The sequence below is a fragment of the Nicotiana tomentosiformis genome, chromosome 9, assembly GCF_000390325.3.
Source record: "Nicotiana tomentosiformis chromosome 9, ASM39032v3, whole genome shotgun sequence".
Taxonomy (NCBI): domain Eukaryota; kingdom Viridiplantae; phylum Streptophyta; class Magnoliopsida; order Solanales; family Solanaceae; genus Nicotiana; species Nicotiana tomentosiformis.
Window position 1 is genome coordinate 20,504,448 of NC_090820.1, and position 7,935 is coordinate 20,512,382.

The 7,935-nt window shown below is 39.9% G+C and overlaps 1 non-coding gene across 1 annotated transcript; it reads left to right on the plus strand.

Moving 5' to 3' along the window:
• Positions 1–7,303: 7,303 nt before the first annotated feature.
• LOC117274519 (small nucleolar RNA R71) lies at positions 7,304–7,410 on the plus strand. Its single transcript, XR_004504635.1, has one exon. It is a non-coding gene; the product is annotated as a small nucleolar RNA R71 (small nucleolar RNA).
• Positions 7,411–7,935: the final 525 nt, after the last annotated feature.

Here is a 7,935-nt window from a genome sequence, read left to right on the forward strand (position 1 = left end):
GGGGCTAAGTCCCTGTACAAACCGGCGCACTCTAGCCTCCATAGTGGGCAACATGTGAATAGCATACTTGGACAGGCGCGCAAACTCCATATGGTACTCCCACACATTCATACTACCCTGCTTCACGCTTTCAAACTCAGCGACACAGGCTGCCTTAGTTTCGGCAGGCAAGAAATGATCCATAAAGGCATCTGTGAACTCACCCCACCTTGCCGGAGGGCTCCCCTCCTCACGGGATTCCTGCTACAACTCAAACCAAGAATAGGCCACCCCTTTCAGGCGGTAGGAGGCCAACTCCACTCCCTCCGTCTCTGTAGCATGCATAACTCGAAGAGTCTTGTGCATCTCATCAATGAAGTCTTGGGGGTCTTCCTCGGGATTAGTAACCGTAAACACTGAAGGATCTAACTGAAGAAACTTGTTCACCCTGGAACTAGCATATTCCCCTGGATGACTGGAAGAGGTAGGCCCAACACTCGATCTCTGGGCCTGAGAAACCACTATCTGTACCAACATCTGTATGGCTACCCTAAGATCAACATCAGAAATACCAGAATCGGAAGTTGGAGCTGGAGGTGGAACTGGAATATTAGTTGGAGGAACCGTTGTACCTTCAGTAGGTGTAGGGACATGTACGGTCTGATCAGTTGTGGTAGAATCAGGCAACGTAGTAACTGGGGGAATATCCTCACCCCTCGGGTGCTCACCCGCATCATCAAATATAGAATCAACTGCCACTCTCGGGGTGACATTGGCTCTTTGGCCAGTTCTTGCCTTCTTCTTAGGTGTAATGTACTGAAAATTAGAGCAACGCACGAGTTAAAGGAGGAACAATCTTACAATCAGTTTTATCGCACGATCGAGAACATGAAAGAAGGGTATTATTCCTAAATGCCCAAGTAGCATCCTAATTATAGATGTGGTCGACAACACACCGATAAGAAGGACTCTACTAGACACGGCTCCGAGACATCCTAGGACACTTTAAAACCTTAGGCTTTGATACTAAGTTTGTCACGCCCCAAACTCGGGGAGCGCGACCGGCGCTCAACCGAGTGAACCCAGCCAAGCAAGCCTATTAGTGAACCGAGAATACATATTTTTGTTAATTAGACAATAAGGTGATCATGTCTACAATACCAATCCATTACCATTAGTTACTTCATTTAATAAGTCTCAAAACACACACACACCCCCCTTCATGGTTCAAAGTGGAACAAGTGATTTAATCACAACACAACTTGTTTATCATTCCCAACACCCATATACAACCCACACTAAGTCTACAGAGCCTCTAAAAATACCAAAGAGTACAATGATAGTGCCGGAAACAAGGCTTCGGCTATACCTCAAAACATGATAAAACATACGAAACAAAAAAAAATGCACAACCCCGGAATGAGATGGGGCTCACCAAGTCAGCTGGGAAGAATGAGCACCGCTATCACTGGTCAATATCCTCCGCTGTGGAACCACCTGCATCCATTAAAGATGTAGTGTCCCCGAAAAAATGGATGTTTGTACATGTCGAATAGTACTAGTATGAAAACCAAACACCAATTTAAGAATTCGGAAATACAATATGAATATGATGAACCAGGGCGACAATAGAATAGCACACATAGCCGTTTAAACCAAAGAAAGCTTATCAAGAGATGCCACTAACATTTATAGAATTTAAGATGAGATCCCCTATAACCATTTTCATACAAAGCGGCCCCTCCGCCTCACCCCAATGTATGCAGGTGGAGGTGTAAGCACAATACCAAAACTCTACTCAAGCGGCCCTGCTGCCTCACCCCAATGTTTGCGGGTGGAGGTATAATCACAACACCAAAAACCTACACAAAAGCGGCCATGCCGCCTTACCCCAATATATGCTGGTGGAAATACATCAACGATACCAATACCTACACAAAGCGGCCATGCCGCCTCACCCCAATATATATATATGGGTGGTGGTGCAACAACAATACCAAAATCATACACAAAGCGACATTGCCGCCTCACCCCAATGTATGCGAGTGGAGGTGTAATCCAATCACAATCTCTACACAATTTGGCATAATAATTTCCACATAAATCACGACTTGGAATCATAACATGTAGATACACAATCCATAGTTTGGAACACATCCTCAATTGATAATACAATATTATAAGAGCATTTGTAACATGAATTGAACATATATCTTTATCACAAAACTTATTCGGAATAGTAGTTGTAATAAATATCTTGGAACTTGCAAGGATATTGGGGATTCCAATTCTTAAAGAAGAGTTTAGCCAACATACCTCAATTGAGCTTTCTTAAACTCTAAAATATTTCTGAAATCTTAGTAACTTCAATCTATTTTATAAATGTAACAAATTGAATCAAAATTAGGAAGATGATTGACGAGCGCAAAACACACACTTGAATTGTGCTCGCTAGTCAAAAATAGTATAGTATAATTATTGTGTCCACATGGATTGAATTTAAATAGTATTATTATCGTTCGTAGCTAGATTGCTATCCAGGAGGATCAACAGTTCAGATTTATGCAATTAAGAATTTAAACTAACTAAGAATATAAAGTTATTGACTAATGACAATCACAACAAAGGTAAGGAAGGAAATTATCAATGGGAGAAAATATGGGTTGATAGGATTAGTTCGGGATCTAACTCTAGATAATTTACTTTTAATGTTCAAGTGAGTCTCTCGAATTCACTAATTATTAGTACAAATGTTTAGTAAAAACTCCTCTCTCGATTAAGTCTCAACCTCACTATATGAACCAATTTAAGCTCGGTGAAGATCTGCAAGAATTCGTAATGGATTGGTCTTTAGGAGAACCTCTTTCGATTATTCTCCTAACTAGGTTTAATCAATGATTCAACTAGCCTCTTTCAATTATTTAGAAGAATCTATGAACTCAACCAACAATATAGTGCAAATATATCACAAGTTAAGCCTCTTTCGATTACAAGAACAAGTGAATATAGATACAATAATTAAATCTTCCAAAAAATGATTCAAATATATAAAAAATAGAGTTATAATCCACAAACAACCATCAATACACCAAATCCATCAAAACCCAAAAGGTTCTACTCCATAGACATGGAGAAGTTCTTCACAAATGAAATAAAAGTAGAGGAAAACATAAATAAAATCCAAACCCGGATCTTGAGTGAGGAAGGAATGATGAAATCCTTGTGCTTGTATTCTTCAAACTCCTCCTTGGCCTCCCTAGGTCTAAGGTATGTCAAAAGTCACACTAAAATGGTGTTTTGGGGTGTTTTATCTGCCCCCAAAACCAATCCCGGACGAAACTACCCTTTTCTTAGAGAAATAGGACTTTTTCCGGACAGAACATGCGCGGTCGTGCACCTGGGGACTTGGTCGCACACTTGGTCACGCACTTTGAGCATTGTTCTGCCCCAAGTATGCACCCAGCTGCGCGATCACGCACTTTGAGCATTGTTCTACCCCAAGTGCGTGCCCAGGTGCACGATCGCGCACGTGGTCGCGCACCTGGGTGGTAAGTTAGGAATTTGGAAAAACATAAAACATGAAATTTGTAGCCCTTTTAAATAAATTTCCAATGATATATTGTGTATCCCAAATGGAGTTATGAGCAAAATGTTATGTGCATTTTACTAGACACTGCGCAATATGCCTGCTCGATTTTTCATTTCATTCCACTATCATCTGTTGATCCCCGAACACGATCCCAACTTAACCCTTGGGCTTTTACTCAGACCTCAAAGCTCTAAAATAGCATGAATTCATGGCACAACATTTACATAGCTAGGAATCACTCCTACAAGGCATAAAATATACAATAAGTGCAAAACACGCCTAATTAAAGCTCAACATAAGTAAAGTGCAGTAAATTAGAGTGCAATAAGCGACTAAAATATGGGATTATAGCCTACCATCAATACCCCACACTTAAACCATTGCTCGTCCTCGAGCAATCAAACTACACTTCACATAGACATGAGCTTTTTAAACAACTCTCCTAACTCATCACACCAAGAATAATTAAACAGATTATGCACAATACCGTAACATCCTCGCCTCAAGATTTGACTCAAGAGCACCACACATTTTTCACAACCTGCTCACTTAATCTAACACAAAGGTCAATGACATTACCCTTCTTTCATGAATCAAGTGCCCTCATACGAGAATGGAGAGTAGTTCCACACACAATAAAGTTTAAGAACAATTAAGAACTTAAGATAGGAAGAATTCGCTCTATCATAAACAACATTCATGTGCCACAAAAGATGTACCATAAGCTTGCCCGTAATGTACTACTTTACTAATTGAGCTCATTCAGTCAAGGATCAAGTAGGGCTTTATTTGGTTGTAATGTAGGCTGCGAAACGGGTAGGATATGTCTGAAGATATTGACTACACCTCCCTAAGCACTTTAATACATACAATTAACCGTTCAAAACTCCACACTTATGTCAATCCATAACTCTACCTTTACATCAATATATGTCAACTCCCCACTTCTTTAAGCACAAATGCATTAAGAGTTACCACTATCAATGATATTTTTTTTTCATTTTCTTTTTTCAGTTCAAGTGGCTCTTACTTTTTCAAAAAATGCACATTTCTCCTTAATTCAATAGTTCCACTCAAAAGCCAAACCAACACCCCACACTTTAACTTTTACAAAGTTCATAAGAAATTTAAGTGCTCGCGAGAGGTAAAAAGGTTCGAATAGATGGTCAATTCAAACAAATGGGTAAGGCTTGCAATGTGGTTGCCAAAGAAACAAGATTCCAGGCTCAAAGGGGTTAACTAAGATACATAAAAATTAGGTGGGTACAATATATAACTGGCTCAATGAAGAAATGCCTATATCACTTCCAAGACTGAATGAAACTACTATTTCGCTTTGCAAACATACGGGGCAAGTTCTAGACAACAAATGCAATGCACAGAATACGCGAAATCTCACACACATGGCACAAGACTCACTCAGGATCGGACTCATCAAGACACTCTAATCAAAGTAGTTAAGCAAAGTTAATATCATACAATTTAAGGTGTTTATACAAGAGTCAAAAACTGAGCCTAAGCGTCACACCTAAAGCACATATTATTCTCAAGGCATGATAGAGTCAAAAGATATTGCTTTCATTTCAAATCATAGCACAAAGTTTCCTACTATTCTACAAAACCAAAAACTAACTACACCTGGTTCAAACAAAACCCTTGGAAACGAACCGCGACACAAAGAAAAATCAAGGGGGAATTTATACACTACCTAACAAAAGAAATTTTTTTTGCCTTTTTCCTTCGACTTTAATCCCTCAAGAAACCTGTCGAATGATATTCATCGTCGGGAAAAATCAAAAAATTTAAAATTTTTATGGTTTTTTCATTTTTTTTCTATCAAACTGCTACAAACTAACATACAAAACTAAGATTAATACACACACAACATACATACAAATATACATACTTAAAGTTGTGGCATGTCCCCATGACACACAATTAAAATGCATAAGGAAGAGGAAACTTTCCTGAATCTCTAGTCGGGGTCTGAGTCGAAGTCGAGCTCCATTCTTCGCTCCCGAGCTAGTGCACACATCCACGCATACAACTTCTTCTCAGCCTTCTTGGGTTACACCCCACACTTATCTTTTTTACTCGCCGCAGTCTTCTCTCTCTCGCCCTTCACTTTCCACACAACACTAGCAGCTAGCTTCTCCCTTTTTACCCCTGTTTCTACATCCATCTAAAAAATCATAGTCTCCTCGCCCACTCTAAGCATGGGTTTTCTCTCATATATATCTAATATTGCTCTACCCGTTTCTAGGAATGGTCTTCCTAGGATGAGGGGGGCCTCCTTGTTCTCTTCCATTTTAACCACTATGAAATCCACAGAAAATACAAACTTATCTACCCGAACTAAGACATCTTCAACTATTCCCTCAGGTATTAGAGTCGTTTGGTCTGCCAGTTGCAAATATATTGGTGCAGACCTTATCTCTCCAATCTCTTTCTCCAGTTTCCTGTAAATAGATAGAGGCATTAAATTAATTGAGGAACCAGAATTACATAGAGACTTATCAAAATTAGTAGTGCCTAAAGAGCAAGGTATGGTAAAACTCCCTGGATCTCCACACTTTTGTAGTAGTTTGTTTTGCAATATTACACTGCAATGCTCTGTGAGCTTGACCACCGAGGTCTCTTCTATTTTCCTCTTCTTTGTCAGAATCTCCTTCAAGAACTTGGCATAAGCCGGCATTTGTGAGAGCATTTCTATGAATGGTAGGTTTACATGAACCTGTTTCAGCACATCTAGAAATCTCTCAAACTGCTTGTCCAGCTTTTCTCGACTTAGCTTTTGGGGAAAAGGCAGCACAAACATATGCTTGCTCTCATCATGTTCCGCCCTTCTTGATTTTTCTTCCATTTTTTTCTCAGATTTCATCGGGCCTTTATTCTTTTTATCAACATCACCCTTCAACTGCTTCTCACTTTCTTTTTCAAAGTTCACCTCATTTTGGATCGGGGTGGGATCTTTTAACACTTGACCACTTCTCAGAGTTACAGCCATCACTGTTTCTTTTGGATTTTTCTCAGTATCAGTGGGAAGTGTTCCTGGGGCTCTCTCCGATATTAGATTAGCTAAGTGCCCAACCTGTTTTTCCAGTCTTCGAAAAGATGTACTCAATTCTTTGATAGCTGCATCATGGTCATCAAGCCTCTCATCTGTCTTGAAAATGAAGGTCTTCATAAGATCTTCCATGCTAGATTGATTCGAGTGTGGAGAGTAATACTGTCGTCTCTGATGATTTTGAAAACTTGTAGCTCCTTGTTCTTGGAATCTAGGGTTGTTTTGTTGCCATGCATTTATAGTACCCCCTTGTGAACTCTATGAAAAGCCGGAGTGCCTCTGACCCATTGTATTATAGTTTCCTACATCATTCACTTCCTCAGTTGAGGCTTGACACTCATGGGTGGGGTGTCCTCTTCCATATATATCACAAGTTGCGTGGTTACATTTTGCATCGAATCTATAGTTAGCTTCCGTATTTCTTTAGCCATAGCATCAAGTTGTACTTGCACAGATGTAGTAGCATCAAATTGGTGAACACCAATTGATTTTATTCTTTCCATACTCTCAGAGGTCCACTGATTAGAATCTTCGGATAATTCATCAAGAATTGTAACTATCTCCTCTGGAGTCTTCTTCATAAAAGGGCCTCCAACTGCATTGCTCAAGTTCTACGCGAGGCCGGTGTCAATCCATCCCAAAAATCCTGGAGTTACATCTAGAGTTCAATTCCGCTATGTTGACACCTTCTAACTATCTCCTTAAACCTCTCTCATGCTTCAAAAACAGTTTCATTCTCTTTCTGGCAGAAGTTATGGATTTCTCTTCTAAACTTGCCCGTCTTGGCTAAGGAGAAATATTTATCAAGAAATTTTCTAGTCATTTCCTCCCATGTTCTAATTGATCCATTTGGCAAGCTTCGAAGCCACTGCTTTGCATCATCTTTAAGTGAAAAGGGGAATGACCTTAAATACAGTGCATCTTGTGACACCCCATTTTATTGAAAAGTAATCATAATCTCCTCGAAGTCCATCAGATGCGTGTTTGGATCTTCGTTCATATTTCTTCTGAAAACGCAGCTGCTTTGAATGGTTTGAAGCAAACCTTGCTTCAACTCAAAATTATTGGCTGCAATTGGAGGTGGTCTAACACTTGACAATCCTTGATTGTAGACTGGTCTGGAATAGTCACCCAATGATCTACCAGGCCTTGGTAGCACATTCTCGAACGGGTCTTCAATCAAGGGTCGATTTAGATTAAATCTTTGACCCCTATTGTCTTCGACGGTTTCCTCAACAGCTCTATGGGCTGCCTTAGCAGCTATCCTTGCAGTTGCCTCGTTATTATCCATGTGTTCTTG